Source organism: Ursus maritimus, unplaced genomic scaffold (genome assembly GCF_017311325.1).
Source record: "Ursus maritimus isolate PB19 unplaced genomic scaffold, ASM1731132v1 scaffold_4, whole genome shotgun sequence".
Taxonomy (NCBI): domain Eukaryota; kingdom Metazoa; phylum Chordata; class Mammalia; order Carnivora; family Ursidae; genus Ursus; species Ursus maritimus.
Genome location: NW_024426552.1, coordinates 86,663,910 through 86,681,467, shown reverse-complemented (window position 1 = coordinate 86,681,467; position 17,558 = coordinate 86,663,910). Strand labels below are relative to the sequence as shown.

The 17,558-nt window shown below is 36.0% G+C and overlaps 1 protein-coding gene across 2 annotated transcripts in view; it reads left to right on the top strand.

Annotated features, from left to right (window-relative positions):
• The window catches only part of NAALADL2 (N-acetylated alpha-linked acidic dipeptidase like 2), a 1,239,935-nt gene that overhangs the window by 1,024,709 nt on the left and 197,668 nt on the right, over positions 1-17,558 (top strand). The gene's annotated exons all lie outside the window — the stretch shown is intronic.

Below are 17,558 nucleotides of genomic sequence, written 5' to 3'. Positions count from 1 at the left end.
AATGTATCAGATGCTGAATAAATATGCTTAGAAGGTAAGAAGAGTCTATAAATTCTAGATATCTCCTGACCGACTGCATACTAGTTCAAGTTTTTCAAGCTTCTAAAATGAATAAATTATTACATATTACCTGAGAATTTGAGGACTTGTAATTTCCTAGTGGTCCTGTATTATTTTGGGCTCTAAGCCAAATGATTGATAGGGTTAGAAGGTTCTAAAAGAGCGAGTCATAGGGGATGAGCATATCTTAAATTTCCCTGAAAAGATTTTTCCCAAATGTTTCTGGAATCCTTTTTATTTTCCCGGTTGAGTCACCATGCCTCTATCTGTCCTTGAATTAAGTTTTGTCTTCTCCATAAAATCTCCCCAAATAGCTACATCCCGCATGAATCTTTTCTTTCCATATATAGCTCTTGTACTTATACACTGTACTAAATAGTTTATTTCTTAATTGTATGTTGCTTTGGGTTTTTGTAAATGTTTGACATTGTGAAATTTTATTTGCTTCAAAAAGCACAACCCTAAAATGTGATTCATCTCCTTGGGAACCCTATGTGTTTCAATTACAGAAGTTATTCCCAAGTAGTAATGGTAGCTGGGTATTGGAGCCTCAAAATTAGGCTCATCGTGTGATCATTTAAAGGTTTACACAAAATCCTCTTTAAATATAGCTATTTTTTCTTTGAAAGGATATTTCTGTTTAAAAAGACTTATTAGTATTGATAGATTTATTTGTAAGGGAGGAAAATAAAACATTTTGCTCTCCTAGGTTCTCTGGCTAGAGCCCTACAAATTAGACTGAACAAAAGATAGATTAATAAAAGAAAAACAATTTATTAACATGCATTGAATGAGAAAACTCATTGATGGCTAACTAAAAGCAGTGGTTAGCACTTGGACTTATGTAGCATCTTTACAAAGAACAACAAATTTGTAGAAAAGAGATAAGACAAAGGAAAAGTTTTAGGCTTTGAGGGGCAGCAAACTGGGAAGGTAAATGTATGGGGGAAAATAATGGGATGGTAAGCTTTTATAGGGTTGGTTATATGGATTTCTCTGGTGCCATCTGTCTCTGGGCTGATAGGAGACTTCATCCTTCCCCTCCTAATAGAGAGGAAGAAGACAGAGTTCTCCTTGTGTCTGCTTCCTCTCAATTGGCTTCAGCTTAAACCAATTCTTATGTCATCGTAGCATATTTTGAGGTGGCATATTCTGAACCTCCTCACATTCATTCAAGAAATATTTATCAAGCATCTTCTGTACCAGCGACAGGGTGTAAGCATCTGGGCTTTTATGGAGTATGCTTTCTGTGGAGTAGCTCGATGACACACAAATTAATAGAGAAGTGAACAGGAAATTATCAGATGATAATGAGTACTACATGAAAAATTAAAGTAAGGGAACAAGATAGGGTGTGACCGACTGACAACTTCCTATTGGATAATCAAGCAAGTCTTCTGGGAGGAGAGGACCTTTAAATTAAGACCCGAAGGAGCTGGCCAAGCAAAAACTAGGGGCATGCATTCCAAATGGTGGAATGAAGTAGTCCTGAGTATGGGGAATGTCAGTGGACGAGGAAGAGTGCGGTACAAGTGAGAAAGTAGCCAGGGGCCAGATCAGGTTGGGCTTTACAAACCAGAGTCAGTGTTTGGGTTTTATTTTGAGTACAACATGAAGCTCTTGGAGAGTTTAAAGGTTAGTCTAGCAGTATTTTTTCAAAAGCATTTTCATGCAACTAACCTTTATGTTCATTAAGTTTAATGACTATGAGATTGAATTTAAGCATTATGGTTAGGGGTATTTAGGTTATTTCTAATATTCTCTACTTACATAATTCATCCCAAAGTATAATATATTATAATATAAATAATGACATGGTAAATATTTTTATGTAAATAGTTTTCCTATTCTGTTAAATAGGTCACATAGGATAGATTCTCAGCCAAAATATCTCTGTATCAAAGAATATCTTTTTTCAAGTATGGAATACATCCTGCTGAATGACTTTCTAAAAGGCTGGTACCAATTTGTTTTCAATGATGATGTAGAAGAATATAATTTATTGTGGGCTTACCAACTTTTAAAATATTTAAAACATTCTGTTAATTTAATAAGCAAAAACCCAAAATAATTATGTATATTACATATTTAACATAAGAGAAAATACTATTTAAAGAAAGTAGCAAACACCTCTATAAAAATAGGAATTAGCTAATTCATATTTTTTATTTTCAATTTTTATTTTCCTTATTCTAAATCTGCTATCCTTGTCTAATTAGAACACAATTAATTGAAACTTGGTGATGCACATCTAAGAAAGCTTTTTGCAGATTTTCCTCAGAAGCTCAGGAGCAATACAATTTGGCACAAAGCTAGATACTGTAGGAATAGGAGTTCTCAAGTATTTTCTAAATCTAGTCTAGCTCCAGTGGGCCAAGAGTCTATTTATAGGTGAGTCCTAACTTTTTTTTTTTTTTTTTTTTTGGAGGGGGGTTGGTGCTGGGGATTGTGTGTCTTTCTTTAAGTTGTTGTTGCATGTCAGAACAAGGAAATGATATATTACTGTTTGACTTCATGTATTTCAAACAGAACCCCAAGTTTAACTGATAAAGCGATCATGTCAGTAATGTATTTATCCACCCAGTGCTCAGTTATCCAAAAAGAATCTTGCAGCTAGCAACGTCTATTGTGAAGACTCCTACCTGTCTCTGAGACAGCAGTAGGTGCATATTGTTGCATTATTTGTTAACCTTTTAGCCGTTGCCAAAGATTTCTTATCAATAGACTCTGTTCAATTCTGTTAAATTCATGTGAGCTTCCAAAAGTAATTTTCAAACCAATATACTGTCCCCTTTAAAGCACAATATTTTCTACAAATCATCTAAGCATTTCATATGGGTAAACATTTCCTACCCAACTATATCCCAAGATCCTTGAAAATATAAAGTATGCATTTTGTTAATAATTTGTGTTCTCTAGAACATGTGACACTTAGTAGGTGTTCAGCAAATAGTTGTGGATTGTGCAGTAGTTATAAAATGTAAACAATATATACACATACATATATACATGCATTCATACACATACATGTTGAGAGAGAGGAAGAAATCTGTGATTACTTACTGGCATGCGTATTGTTGGCAACCCTGCGATATTGGAACTAATCATTCATTCCTAATGTTATTTGAAAGAGGAGCACCTCCTTGCCTTAGTTATTAGTATCATGCTAGGATTATTGTTTCTGAGTTGCAAGATAATTAATGAAACATTTTACCTACTCTTGAATGTTTAGGATTTGAACTGAATTGACTCCCCCCCCCCCAAAAAAAAAATCCTCTTAATTCTCTCTTTAAGCTTATTTTAACTTCTGAGCAGTCGTCTTTAAGGATAGTTGTCCTGATGCAACCAAGACAGAGAGCAATGGACTCCAGAGCTTAGGGCACACACTCAGGTTAGCCAGTCACCTTGGCATTTATGAATGGGATCAGCACAGTACAGCATAAGGATATGTAGTGAAAACAGCTCATCTCCTGCTTCCTCCTTGACAGATACTTACCAAAAATTAAATCAATTTAACTAGGGGAGAAGATTTGAACAATTGGAAAAAAAAAATCTTTTGACAAACCATGAAGAAGGGGGAAAGAAAAACCTGGAGTAGGAGTTAAATTCTACATGAGTCTGTTACTTATCATTTATAGAATCATTAGCAATTGCTTACCTATTTGTATCTCAATTTCCTCATCTGTCAGATCACTGTAGTACCCTATGTAATTCACAGTGCTATGAAAATATAAGAAGACTATATAGGTCAATATTCTGTAAAAAGTATTTTAATAATAAAATAATAGATTTAGAAACCTAGCTCTCAGAACCAATAGTTTAAAAAAAGGAGAAGATATATTTTTGATTCCAAATGATAAAAAATGTACTGCAGGTAGAATGCTATCATCGACTTCTTTATGAAATTATTTCATTTGGTCAATTTAAAATTGGCATCATTTCACTGAATGCCAAACATAGACAAAAAAAAAATAATTGGGTAGATAGACTGGATTCTGGGGAATAAAGTTATTATTTCTGAAAAGCATCTTGATTCTCTGAACTTAAAGAACTGACATAATTTTTTTTCTATATTTAAAAAAAATGTTTATAATAATAGTAATTCCTTTTAATTCTCTAAGCTCTTACCTCATACTTATTACCCCTTGTACTTGCTCTTTGAGACTCAACCTAGACCTGCTGAATCGGAAGTCTGGGAATGGGACCCCAGGAATCTGTTTTAATAAGCCCTCTGTGTTATTTCTTACATGCTAAAGTCTGAGAAGCACTAGATTACATGTGTAATGGGCAGCAAAAGAAAGTGAAAAGTAAAGAATGACTATAAGGATTTGATGTGAGCAACTGAGTGAATGCTGGGACCATTTTTGGAGAAAAGGAATTCTGGGAAGAGCTGATTTAAGAGAAATCAGTACTTCATTCTTTGGTTTATTTTTATTTTAAAATACTTAATTGTAGTATAATATATATAATAAAATATTTTCTATCTTAACTTTTTTTAAAAATGTTATTTTTAAATAATCTCTACACTCAACGTGGGGCTCATATTTACAATCCCAAGATCAAGGGTCCCCTGCTTCACCAACTGAGCCAGCCAGTTTTTATAACTTTATAAAAAAGAATTTATGAATTTATTTATTTATTTATTTATTTATTTATTTATTTATTTATATTCCAGTATATTTATGGGCATTTTTTAAAAAGATTTTTTGTTTATTTGACAAAGAGAGACAGCCAGCAAGAGAGGGAACACAAGCAGGAGAAGTGGGAGAGGAAGAAGCAGGCCCCCAGTAGAGCAGGGAGCCTGATGTGGGGCTCGATTATGGGCAATTTTTTAAACATATGGTTCAGTAGTACTGAGTATATCCACATTATTTTGCAACCAATTGTAGGAGCTTTTTCATCTTACAAATCTGAAACTTGATACCCACTAAGCAACTCCCCAGATTTTCCCTCCCTCTAGTCCCTGACAACTACCATTCTCCTTTCTGTCTCTATGAATTTGACTACTCTAGCTAGATACTTCATTGTATGAACCCGGTCAGGATGCTGTAACAAAATACCGTATACTGAGTGGCTTAAACAATAGACATTTACCTGTCACAATTTTGGAGGCTGGGAAGTCCAGGATCAAGATGCTGATTCCTAGTGAGAGCTCTTTTCCAAAAGTCTTCCGAGGGCCACCTTCTTGCTGTGTCCCCACATGGCAGAGAGGAAGAGGACTGTGGTGTCTCCTCCTCTTCTGCTAAGGGCACCAGAGCTATTAGATTAGCGTCTTACCTTTATGACCTCATTTAACCTTTTTCATTTCCTCACAGTGCCCATCTCCAAATACAGTCACCTTGGGGGTAAAGGTAGCAGCACAGGGATTTGAGGGGGATACACTTCAGTCACTGGCAGTCATATAATGAGAATAAGTCAGTATTTGTCTCTTTTACGACTGATTTATTTTGTTTAGCATAATGTAGAATTTAATCTTTGATGGGTTAAGTTTGAAGTAACTATTTCACATCCAGGCAGGTTGTCAAGGTGGCAGATGGCAAGAAGACATGCCAAATGGTCATTTGTGTGATTTCTGTCAAATGTCAAATCCAACACAAAGTCTCCTATCAAAGTAGTCTCAATTTCTAAGTGTTTTGAGTTCCAGATGTGGAGAAAAGGGGAAAGCTGATTTCTTTGGAATCCCAGCATTGGGGTTAAAGAGTCAAGAATACCGGACTTGGAAACAGAAACTATGGTCCAAATTTTGGCCTTCTCACTACCTAAATGACCGCAGATGATTTGCTTAGATTTCTCTTAGCAATGGTGGCTTTAAAACAGCTTATGGGGGCACCTGGGTGGCTCAGTTGGTTAAGGTTAAACACCTTCAACTCAGATCATGTTCCCAGCCTGGGATCCAGCCCTGCAGGACCGGGCTCTCTGCTCAGCGGGAAGCCTGCTTCTTCCTCTCCCTTTGCCTGCTGCTCAGCCTACTTGTGCTCTCTCTCTGTCAAATTAATAAAATCTAAAATAAATAAATAAATAAAAATACAACAGCTTAGGAATACTTATTTCCTCCCTAAAGTATTGTTATAAAGATAAAATAAAATATTATATATGAAAGCACCTGGCACATAGTAGATATGAAAGACATATTTGTTAAATATAAATTAGAAATTTATATTTCTAAGAAGAAATTTCTATTTCTATAAAAAATTATAAATTGTTTTTAATGATGCAGAGAACAAATTTTATTGGGACACTTTATACATTGGGTAGCCATAAAAAATAGTGCCAAACCAATGTTGAAGAGATAAAAAAATAATAAGGAAGGCTGAAATGAAAATGTTACTATCATAAAATTAGGTCTTCTTAAATTATTCTTATATTTCTATAAATGAAGAATAAGACCTTATTTTTTTTATTATGTTTGATCACTACTGTTTTGCTTGTTACTTTTTATTGTTGTTAATTATAATACTCTTTTAAGTATTTCTTTTGTTTTCCCATCACAGATTTATCTTGCTTCAATCGATATTTTAATAAGAATATATGAGTTTAAATAGAGCGTGTCTACAATAACAATTACTGTAACTGCATAGTGTTAAGAATTATTCTTTAGAAAATAATAACTTACTAAGGAAAATTTAATTTAAGAAAAATAAACTACCTTAATAAAAAATTCCTTGATACTGGATGAAAAAATATGAAATGATACCCTATAATTTTTCATGTATAAATAATTATCTTTTACACAGCCTTACCCCATTTTTTTAAAAAAGCCTTTTTTTGTGTGTGGGAATCCAAAAGGGCCATACATTTTACCATATTTAATATTTGTATAACATTTAAAAATATTCTCTTTTAATGCATTTAGTAAGCATATTTAAGTAAGAAAACTACAATTCTGTCACATGAACTACTTTATAAAATCCAAAGAGATTAATTTGAGAAGGGAGAAAAACAAAAAAGTGTGAACAGAACCTCTTTAAAACCGAAGTTCACCTAAGTTCATTGAGAAAGAGTGCATTAGATAATCAGGGAAAGATTTACTTTCTGAATATGAATATTCCATGTCTTAGAAGGCAGGAGAAAATAGTTTTAAGCAGATTTGGTAGAAAGACATTGCCAAAAATGTGTGTGTGTGTGTGTGTGTGTGTGTGGTCTGTTGGTTACTTCAGCAATAAAGGTAATTCATGATAATAACAGCTGGGTTCTAAGTATTTCTGAAGGAGGACTAGGTGCTGAGTGCTTTGCATACGCATTATTTAATTTACTCCTCTCAACCTTCTCATATTGTACACACACTTCCTTTTTACATTAGAGAAATTCAAGGCTTCAGGAAGTTAAGTAACTGCCTAAACTCATACTGCTGAAAAGAGGTATCAGTACTTTTTAAGGGAGAATGCCAACATTGTCTATCTCATCTGCAGTCTATTTGTGGGTCATGCTTTTAGGATTTATCTCAAGCACCTACTTATCACAATATACTCTGTGATGTCAGTACATACTTACTGCCTTCCTCCAGGTACCTAATCGGATACATCGTTTTCTTGAAAGCAGATTTTGCCCAGTAAGGAATTAAGAGAGAGAGACTTTCCAGTACAGTTATGACTCGTGGAATTACCCAAAGTCAACCTCAAGCTTCCTGAAATCTTAGAACTCTGAATCCAGTCATTTTCAGGTTGAAACCTAGGCCAAGCCAAATGGTGTTTGGTCTTTTCTTCTCTTCCTTCCCATTCCCTCCTATGGGAAAACACTGATATGATTGCACTGACTTCATTTTCAAGCTTTGATTGTACCCATTTCATTGTGCTGATCGGTAGGGGGTCAATAGCAAGGTAGATATTGACCTCAAAAAACATGTAGCAGAGGCAGAAAAAACACAAAGGAGAACTGAATTCAAACAAGTGATGTATGTGTAAAAGCTTCCTGGTACCCTCTGACCAGAATGATGGTCCTAGGTCTGGTCCACAGAAACCTGACATGTGGGGATTGGTGTTGGGGTGTGAGTCATGGGCAGTGCCTGGGTATCCTCTGTGCAGTGCTCCTTAAGATATATTGTGGCTACAGAGCTCTGATGAACTCACTCTAGCAAGGCCTTCCCTAGGCTAGCAACTCTTTTGGCTCTGGGCTTTCAGGTTCCGCGACGATGCTGTCATCTGTCAATTAGACATAGTGCTGCTGATGGGGTTATTTCCTCTGCCTGATTTCTCACTCTCAGCACTTAACTTGCTTGAAATGGTAATGTGGGATGGTATGCCATCCACACCCTTTGGCCCTCCTGGCTTGCCAAGTCTGCATTTTTCAGCTTTTTCTCCCTGTGCCTTCCTAAAATTAAATGAATTACCTCTAAAATACCTGAGAGCACCCACCTGCTTTACAACTGCCCTGTAACCCTGGTCAGAGAGAGGACAGCAACCTTCCTCCTGCTGTCTACTGAATGATGCTGAATTTATGCAGAATCACTCCAATTGTTTCCTTGCTTCCGGGTTTACTTTTTTTGAAATGTCTGATTTTTTTTTTTGAAGGGAAGTTTCTAAACTGTTTCATCCACAGTAGAGTTTGTTTAAATATTTCATTAAAAATATTTGCAGCCTGAGACAGTTAATGTTGAATTGAAAACCAGTTAGGTTTTTCAGTTAATTTTTCTAATGCCTGGCAGCTGAAATACATCACTGAAATGCTGACGCTGTCTTATTTAAAATAGCATTGCCTGGGAGGCCAGGAGAGGCTATTTAAGACAAACCTCAAGAAGGCTGGTGAAATAATAGCTGAAGTTCTGTGATGTCAGCCAATTCCTCAGCATGGAACAGCATCGTGAAGCCAGAGTTGTTATCCTTCACTGAGACATAAAATCTATATCTTGATCCTTCCGGGCATTAAAGGTCCTATAGGAATTGTACCCAGGGGGGAGTGTGCGTTCATCCAGTGCGTTGGCCAAAGGTCAATTGGGATGGTTCTGCTTCACCTTTTCAATATGTTCACAGTTTCATTTAGATAGAATCAGAGTATAGTTTTTGGAAGGGCCCTGGGCTTGTCATTCTATATATAGTTTGCATTGCATGAAGAAATAGGTTTAGCGATTGGAATGACCCACAGCAAACCCTATTGGAGAAGTGCCAAAGTGGCAGAGGGATCTGTGGAGACTCTTTATGTGCTAAAAAATTTTTTTAAGTCACCATTTTCTTAAACTGTAAGGCCATTTTAATTGAATTGATTAATCAGCAGCCTACAGGCTGTTTCTGTACGAAGGAGGGACCCCTTCCTTATTTCCATAGTTGAGTGGTAGAGGAGAGGAATCATTAGACCCGGGGTAGAGTAGGGCAGGGGAGGGGGGCAACAATGTAACAGTCTAATTAGAAATCCCTGCCCACCATTCTGTTTCTTATCCTTATGTCCTTAGAGGGTAACAAAGCTTTCAATCTGTATAAGGAATAATACTGCTTGTTATATCCATCTCACAGGGTTGAATTATGATCTAATATGATGTTTGTTTATAAATGGTAAATCCTTATGTAAATGTCTCCTTATAGAAAGTGAGGTACCCCATATTTAACATATTTTGATAATAACTTGATACTTGTCTAGAAAATACAACACACACAAACCATGTAAACAAGAACGGTCCTCAAGGAAATCACGATTATGACATGGACTTTTGTTTTCAGTTTTCCCCACCACTCTTTGGCAGTCTGTTCTCTCCCAGCATCCTCCTGGTTATCTGAGTGCCTACTTTAGTGACCCCTACCCCAGCAGAGGACTCATGTTACCATCCCAAATCCTCCTATAAAAGAACTCGTTCTTCCCTAATGAGTGGCAGTTACTTTTATCTGCCCCCTCCTCAATGGTATATACATTTCTGATGGTCCTAAATGGACCCTCTTATATTAAATAGTTGTTGGTGATATAATTCTAAATACTTCATTTTTCTACTTTGGCATTTTGTAAAATGCTAATATTTCTGAAACTGGGAAATATCTTTTACATGGTTTGTTTCTTTCCTAGTATCCAACAAAAGCTATTTTTAAATTGATTAGCTTACAATCTGGGAATCTTGGAATTGGAACATGGTATATAGTTCAGAGGAGATTTGAAAAACTTAACATTTATTTTTGGCAAATGACTCAATCACAGATTTAAAATTCAAAAGTAATAAACAGGTAGACAATGGAAAGTCTTCTTCCTAAGCCTGTCGTCCCCACCAGTACCTCTCTCCAGAGGCAAACACCATTTGTAGCAGAGCAGATATACTTGTTTTTTTTACACAAATGACAACATGTAGAATCTTACCACACATTATTTTTTCCTGTAAAAATTGTATCTTAGAGATTGTACATCTCCAATGCATAAGTAGCTTCATTGTTCTTTTTAAAAACTGAATATTATTTCACTGGATGGATGTGAAATAATTTATCTAATCTTCATAGAATTTGTAAGGTGTTTTTTTCTTAAGCAATATGAGGCACCAGAATTCCCATATCCTTCACAACTCAGTCCATAGTCAAACTTGCCGAAGCTTTTTATAAAGTAAAAATAAGAGGCATTTTATATATCTTCTATGCATAAAAGGCATTTATAATTATTTTTTTTCTGTGAAATGCCAGTTCATATTCATTGACTATTTTTTATTGGATTTTCAGGCTTTTTGTTTTATGTATTTCAGAAACTGGCCATTTGTCTAGGGAATGAATTATTATGATTTTTCCCCAGGTTTTCAATTATCTTTAGTTTATAGTAATTTTTGTCATGCAGGAAACATAAGTTTATGTCATTTGGGTAATTAGTGTTTTGTTTTTTAATCTTCTGGATATGTGCTCATACTAAAAAATGTTTTTCCACTCTAAGATTATTAAAAATTATCTTCCATTGTTTCCTCCATACTTTTATGACTTAGATTTTACCCTTAAAACATTGGATTCATCTGGAATGTATTGTGGTACATAGAGTAGATACTATTTTATTATTTTAGTGGAGATTTTTATTTGAAACCAACAGCTTGTTTGAAATGTGAGTATTTTAAGGCTTTAAAATAACACAAATGTTTTTAGTGTTACACAAGAGCCTTAAGTGGAGAGAAAAAAAAAAAAAGAAGAAAGAAATAGGTCTTCTGTTATCAAGTGCCTGTTGGTCAAGAATCTTAAGTTAACCAGGGAAGAGGAAGGGGAAATGGAGAAGACATAGGGCTGGAGGAGGAGACATGAGTTAGAATAAGAACAAGGGCAAATGTCTTCATTTTTTATTTTCACTGTTACAGAGCGCTCTTTAAAGCATTCATTAGTTCATAAATATATTTTAAATATAATTTGAAGTATTTCAAATATAAAGTAACATTTCTCCATATTTGGGAATAAGATTAAAGTTTTAAAAATGAATAGAATGAGATGAGAATTAGACTGTTTTCACTTTGGCAATTCTACTGATATATACTAGAGTAATAGCAATTCTTCACCATTTGAAGCTGAAAGTACTTTGTTAACACTCTGTAAGTAGGTGATTAAACCTTTATAGAAACCTTGAGATACTGGAGATTTTGAAAATCCCATTTTATGGCGTTGAAAATTTCCACTTAAAAAAAAGATAAAAAGCTGGCTTTTTTCCATACTCAATCTAATCTTTATTATTAAAGATTAATAACCATTTGAAAATATGTTCTGTGTATAAGAAACTCATTATCAGATGCTGGTGTTAAGGATAACTTAAATAAGTTTCCAGTTTAAAATATTAAAGAGAGTCAGTAAGTATAACTTCCTGTTTCCTCTCAAAGATTACTAAAGGAGATCTGTAATGCATTATGAGAAACCGGGGATAGATAGCAACTTGAGGTACTGACATAAAAATACAACTAAAATAAGTGAGGAACTCATGACATACACACATAGTAACTAAATAAACATTGAAGAAATGCCAGAGATATATAGTTGGTTACACATAGTTAGTTACAACCACATCCAGTGATAAGACTGTGATTTATAAAAGGGGGAGGGGGCACCTGGGTGGCTCAGTCAGGTGAGAGTTTGACTCTTGGTTTTGGCTTAGGTCATGATCTTGAGGTTGTGAGATCAAGCCCCACTTAGGGCTCTGTGCTCAGTGTGTCTGCTTCAGAGCCTTTCTCCCTCTCCTTCCTGTGCTCTCTCTCTCTCTCTCAAATAAATAAATAAATAAATTAATTAAAATAAAGACCCCTATAATCCCAGAAAGAACAAATTTAAGATTGCGATGTTCACCTGCATTAATGTGGTCTGTATGCTGGGTATATCAGCATGCTAGAGGGAGAAGAACATTGCATTTAGAATGAAAAGATCTGGAATCGAATTCTAATTCTGTTGATTTGAGGCCTCAATTTCTAATTTGTTAAGTGAAGCTGTTTTGCTCGGAGAGCTGTCCATTGTGGAACACTTTGATAGGCTGATCAATTCTATATAGACCATTCTCAGAAATAATGTTTTAAAATGCTTAAATTAAAATACACAGGATTACAAAGGAACCTAATTATGTCAAATTCCAGTTATCTAAGTATTAAAACACATAAATTTGTATTTAATAATATATAAGCTTTTTAAAATTAACACATGAAACACCAAAATTCAACTGAATGTTTTATAACTACCATCTTTTCAAATTAATAGTGAATTTTTTACAACTGAAATGTGACATAAAAATACCTGATTGTATTTCATTTCAAAGTCACAGATACTGCTAATACTATTGGGTTTATGGCCTCCTTCATATTTGAATGAAATGTTAAATTTCAGTTAACATTGAATGGAAATACAGATGCAACTTTTTTTTTCTTGGTCCACCAAGTTCACAGATTTCCTAAATCCTTTCTGTGGACCTCAGGATAATAACCTTAGTGCTTTCCTTGGGCTTTCAGATTTTTAGGTTCTTTCTAGTTTCAAAATGCAGTAATTTCTCTGTGATTCCTTAAGTGTTTACATGTTCACATTGCTTGGGGTCATGTTTATAAGTTCTAAAGTAAAAATGTAACAACATTTCATGAAACTACATCTAGTTGACCAAACAAAAAAAAACCCAGCCCTTCTCACCACTATTAAAGTCTAATTTTTTTTACTAGTTCTGATGAAACTTTCTTAAACAAAAAGGTGATCTACCATCTAAAAGTGTCCGTATTAGTCACAGTTCTCCGAAGAAACAGACCAATAGAAAAAATAAAAGAGAATTATTATAAGGAATTGGCTTATAAGATTATGAGAACTGAGAAGTCCCAAGATCTGCAGTTGGCGAACTGGAGACCCAGAGAGCTGGTGGTGTGAGTTCCAGCCCCCCGGCCATCAGGCTTGATGGCCAAGAAGAAGAGATGTGCTTCAGTTGAGTCTAAAGAAAGAAGACGGATGTCCCAGCTAAAGTCAGACAGTAGTGGTTCCTTGTTACTGGGCTGGTCTGCCTTTTTGTTCTGTTCAAGTCTTGAACTGAGTGAAGGAAGGCCCAACCACATTAGGGAGAGTCATTTGCTTTAGTCAGTCTACCAATTCAAATGTAAATCTCACCCTCACAGACCTACCCAGAATGTTTCACCAAATGTCTGAGTAACCTAGTGGCCCAATCAAATTGACACGTAAAATTAACAATCTCAGTACCTATAATGAGAAATCATTTTTTAAATACCCGTAGACCTCATCATCACGATTGGAACATTACCTATTGTGAAATTCAGGGAAACCAGGGAGATAAATTGTTTCTACACAACTGAAGTTACTAAATACTACTGAAATGAAAAGAAAGTGATTTAATTTTATTACCATGTATAGAATGTGGTACTTTTATTTTGAATCTTACACTTGCTGTTTGAATAAGTAATCACTTTAGATTTCCTACGAATATAGAGTGAATACTTATGTGTGCAGGGGAAAGCAGAGTCTGGGAGAGATAAAATGTTTGAATTATTAGACAGATTTTTTTTTTAGGTTTTTTTTTTTTTTTTTTTAAGATTTCATTTATTTATTCAGCAGAGATAGAGACAGCCAGTGAGAGAGGGAACACAAGCAGGCGGAGTGGGAGAGGAAGGAGCAGGCTCTCATGGGAAGAGCCTGACGTGGGGCTCGATCCCGGAACGCCGGGATCACGCCCTGAGCCAAAGGCAGAGGCTTAACCACTGTGCCACCCAGACGCCCCTAAACAGATTTTTAAATACTTTAGAAATCTGTCAGTGTGCCTTGGCATTGCTATTCAGTTAAGGTAAATGCAGACTTAATTTCTATTTTTTTTTTTAAAGATTTTTATTTATTTATTTGACAGAGATAGAGACAGCCAGCGAGAGAGGGAACACAAGCAGGGGGAGTGGGAGAGGAAGAAGCAGGCTCATAGCAGAGGAGCCTGATGTGGGGCTCGATCCCAGAACGCCGGGATCACGTCCTGAGCCGAAGGCAGACGCTTAACCGCTGTGCCACCCCGGCGCCCCTTTTTCTTTGTATTTCACTTATGTGATCATTTACTATAAGGTTTTGCCTTTCAGCCTAAAAGGATACTTGCAAAGAGCATGTAGCTTTAGGATGATTTCGTCTGAGGTCTTCAATAGACCTGTGGTAGGAAATTAAACAAGTGACGTAACCACGGCCATTGCCTGAACTTGCTTATTTTATGAACTGTAATAAAAATGCTTGTTATCAAATGTTAAGTATGGAGCATTTTGAACTCTTTGGATGAAAGACTTAATTTGAATTTACTCAGCCTTGTAAATAAATTTAAAAGATTAATTGACCTGCACAAATCTGTTACCAACCTTCCCTTTCCCGTGGTGGCTAACGTCTAGTAAAATGAAGGAAATTAACATTTCTTTCTACTTCCCTCTCAGATATAAGTGGTCACAGGGGCTGAGTAGATTGTCCTCTCTCACCTGACGTAGTACAATCCGCTGAAGCGTTGTGTGGGAAAACACTTCACATTAGGACAGAACACAGATTTAGGCTCACTTAAGGTCTATGAATTTGGCCTAGATTATAAAGTAATGAATAATAAAAAGATGTAGAGAATAGGGTTTCTATGCCAGGAATGTGCCCCTCTTAAGGGAAATCCCTAGATGAAACGACTGGGAGAAAAACTCCCATCTGAAAATTGGGATCTTTTTTATTCTATTTTACTTTGAAAATAGCTAGGAACAAAAGCACTAAGGAACAAAATAAACACAGGCTTGAGGGGCCAGCACTTTCTCCCCTCAGCACTGGTTAAATCACAGGAGAATAGGCAGTAGAGGGTGAGGTGGTGGGAAAGAGAGACAGAGAAACAGAGAGGGAAAATGGTATGAACTGGAGAGGTAAGTCCTCCACAGAAATTTGCAGGGAAACTCTGGGCTTCGTAGGTAAGGACGAGACTCCAGGAAGGTTCCTCAGGGAATTGTGTTGTCCCTGGTCCTCAAATTTTGGGTTGGCTTTCTTGAAGTTTTTAATCTTCATTTGTGCTTGATCTTGACAGGAAGCTCACTAGCCAAGTACTTCCAGCTACAGGCTCCTGCCATCCGGGCCAAACGACGCTATCGTTCTGTGCTCGGTCCTCCCTCTATACATAGTCAATATTTAGCACCATCGATGCGGTTTCATAGATCTCAACCATCGAAATATAATTTAAAAGCAATTCTTCATAACGCTCATTCTGTTGGCATCTTAGTTGGTTTACAAAAGAAGTTGTTATAGATGACAGAGGTGGTAGTACAGACCTTTAGGGAAAAGATAGATGTGTTACTAAACAGGTGAAGTGAAGCAGGCCAGGGTAGAGAAAGGAATGTGGAAGTGTTTTAGGGAATGTAATCCTGAAGGCTGGATATTGCCCTCTGATTTGCCTGAAAAACAGAGAACATGTAAGTAATGATGTCGCTAGAAGGAATCACAGAAATGGAATGCAGTGGTAAAGCTATGCAATGGGAAGAGCCATGGCAAGAAGAGAGAGCCTAGGGTATCTGTAATGGCTTCAAAAGGAATGTCCCAGGCTGAAGAAAGGCTGAGGCAAACAGGAAGTGTGCTTTGTGAAACTTGTAGAGCAAAGAACGCAAGAAAATTGATTGCAATGGGGTCATTTGTGTCATTTTAGCAACTTGCATGTATGGGAAACATACTTTTTGACAGAGGGAAGCTATTACATAACAATAATGACTAAGTAAAAATAGTATCAAATATTACATTAAAGGGGCTCCTGGGTGGCTCAGTTGGTTAAGCATCTGGCTTCACCTCAGGTCATGATCCCGGAGTCCTGGGGTCGAGTCTCAGGTCCGTGGAGTCAAGCTCCCTGCTCAATGGGGAGTCTGCTTCTCCCTCTCTCTTTGCCCTTCCTCCTAGCTCATGCTGTCTCTTTCTCTTTCTCACTCTCAAATAAATGAAATGTTTAAAAAATATATATTACATTTAAGTTTCACATTTTTTAAAAAATTTACTTCCTTCAGAAACACATATTGTGGAATTTAGAATTGTTAGCTTTTAATCCATGCTAATCTGTGGAGAAAAAAAATTTTTAAGGAAATTTTCCCAAGAGAATTCTAAGGAAATATCAGCATGGCAGGTATTTGGAGTGGATATTAAGAATCAAATATACAAAATGAAATGAACGCTGAACAAAAGAAAGAAAGAAAGAAAGAAAGAAAGAAAGAAAGAAAGAAAGAAAGAAAGCCAGCCAAACCTATTTTCACTGGGAAATCCCTATATTTTCACTGATGTTGAGCAGGATACAGGTTTCAAATGTAAGTAAGGATAAACACGTAAACCACTTGTAAAAATGATTTTTAATTTTGTTGGCTAAGCATCTGGGGAGAGAAGAGACTAGATTCTATCAAATCCTTATTAAAGCTTAAAAGAGTATAACAGACTAGGTTTCACAAATTCAAATGCGCCTGGGCACCATTCAGTGAATGTGAATGAGTGAAGCAGGCTGAGTCCGAGACTCCAGTGATGGCACACCTGTGAATGTCTTGCCTGACCAAGGCATTCAAATTCAATTAGGAAAAAAGCCTAGTCTGGCTGAACAAATACTTTCAAAGGTGCCAATACTCGAACAGCTGAATCTGTCAAAAGTACTTGGAATTTTGTGCATGATATAAAGTAGTTTTCTTTGCTTTTCATAACCTAGTACTTAAGGGTAGCTCTTTTGGGGGACTATTAAAACTCTGCCTAAACTGTCTCAGGTGGATCTAAAACCTTGAGGAATCTTTGCCCCAGGAGTGCATCAGGAAGTGAAAGAGAATTCACTCTCTTCAGAAAATCAGACTTTCAAAAGAAGCAAATTGGTGGGGTTCACTATAAAACTTTAGAATTTTACTCAAGATATATATGAATTACATTAAGCTGAAACCTTGCCTTGTTTATAAATGCTTACACGGGCTTTCCATTTTACTTGATTTTAACTTTGTTGCAAAGATCTTTCTATTAGATCTTCACAGAAAGTTGGCTACACATTGAAACATTATTCTATGTTGGAAAAATCTAGCACTGTGGTTGGAAAAAAGTTGCAACAATTCACTTTCTAAATATTAGATTACACATTTCCAAATCTTTTCATCAGTCATATTTAAAAGTATT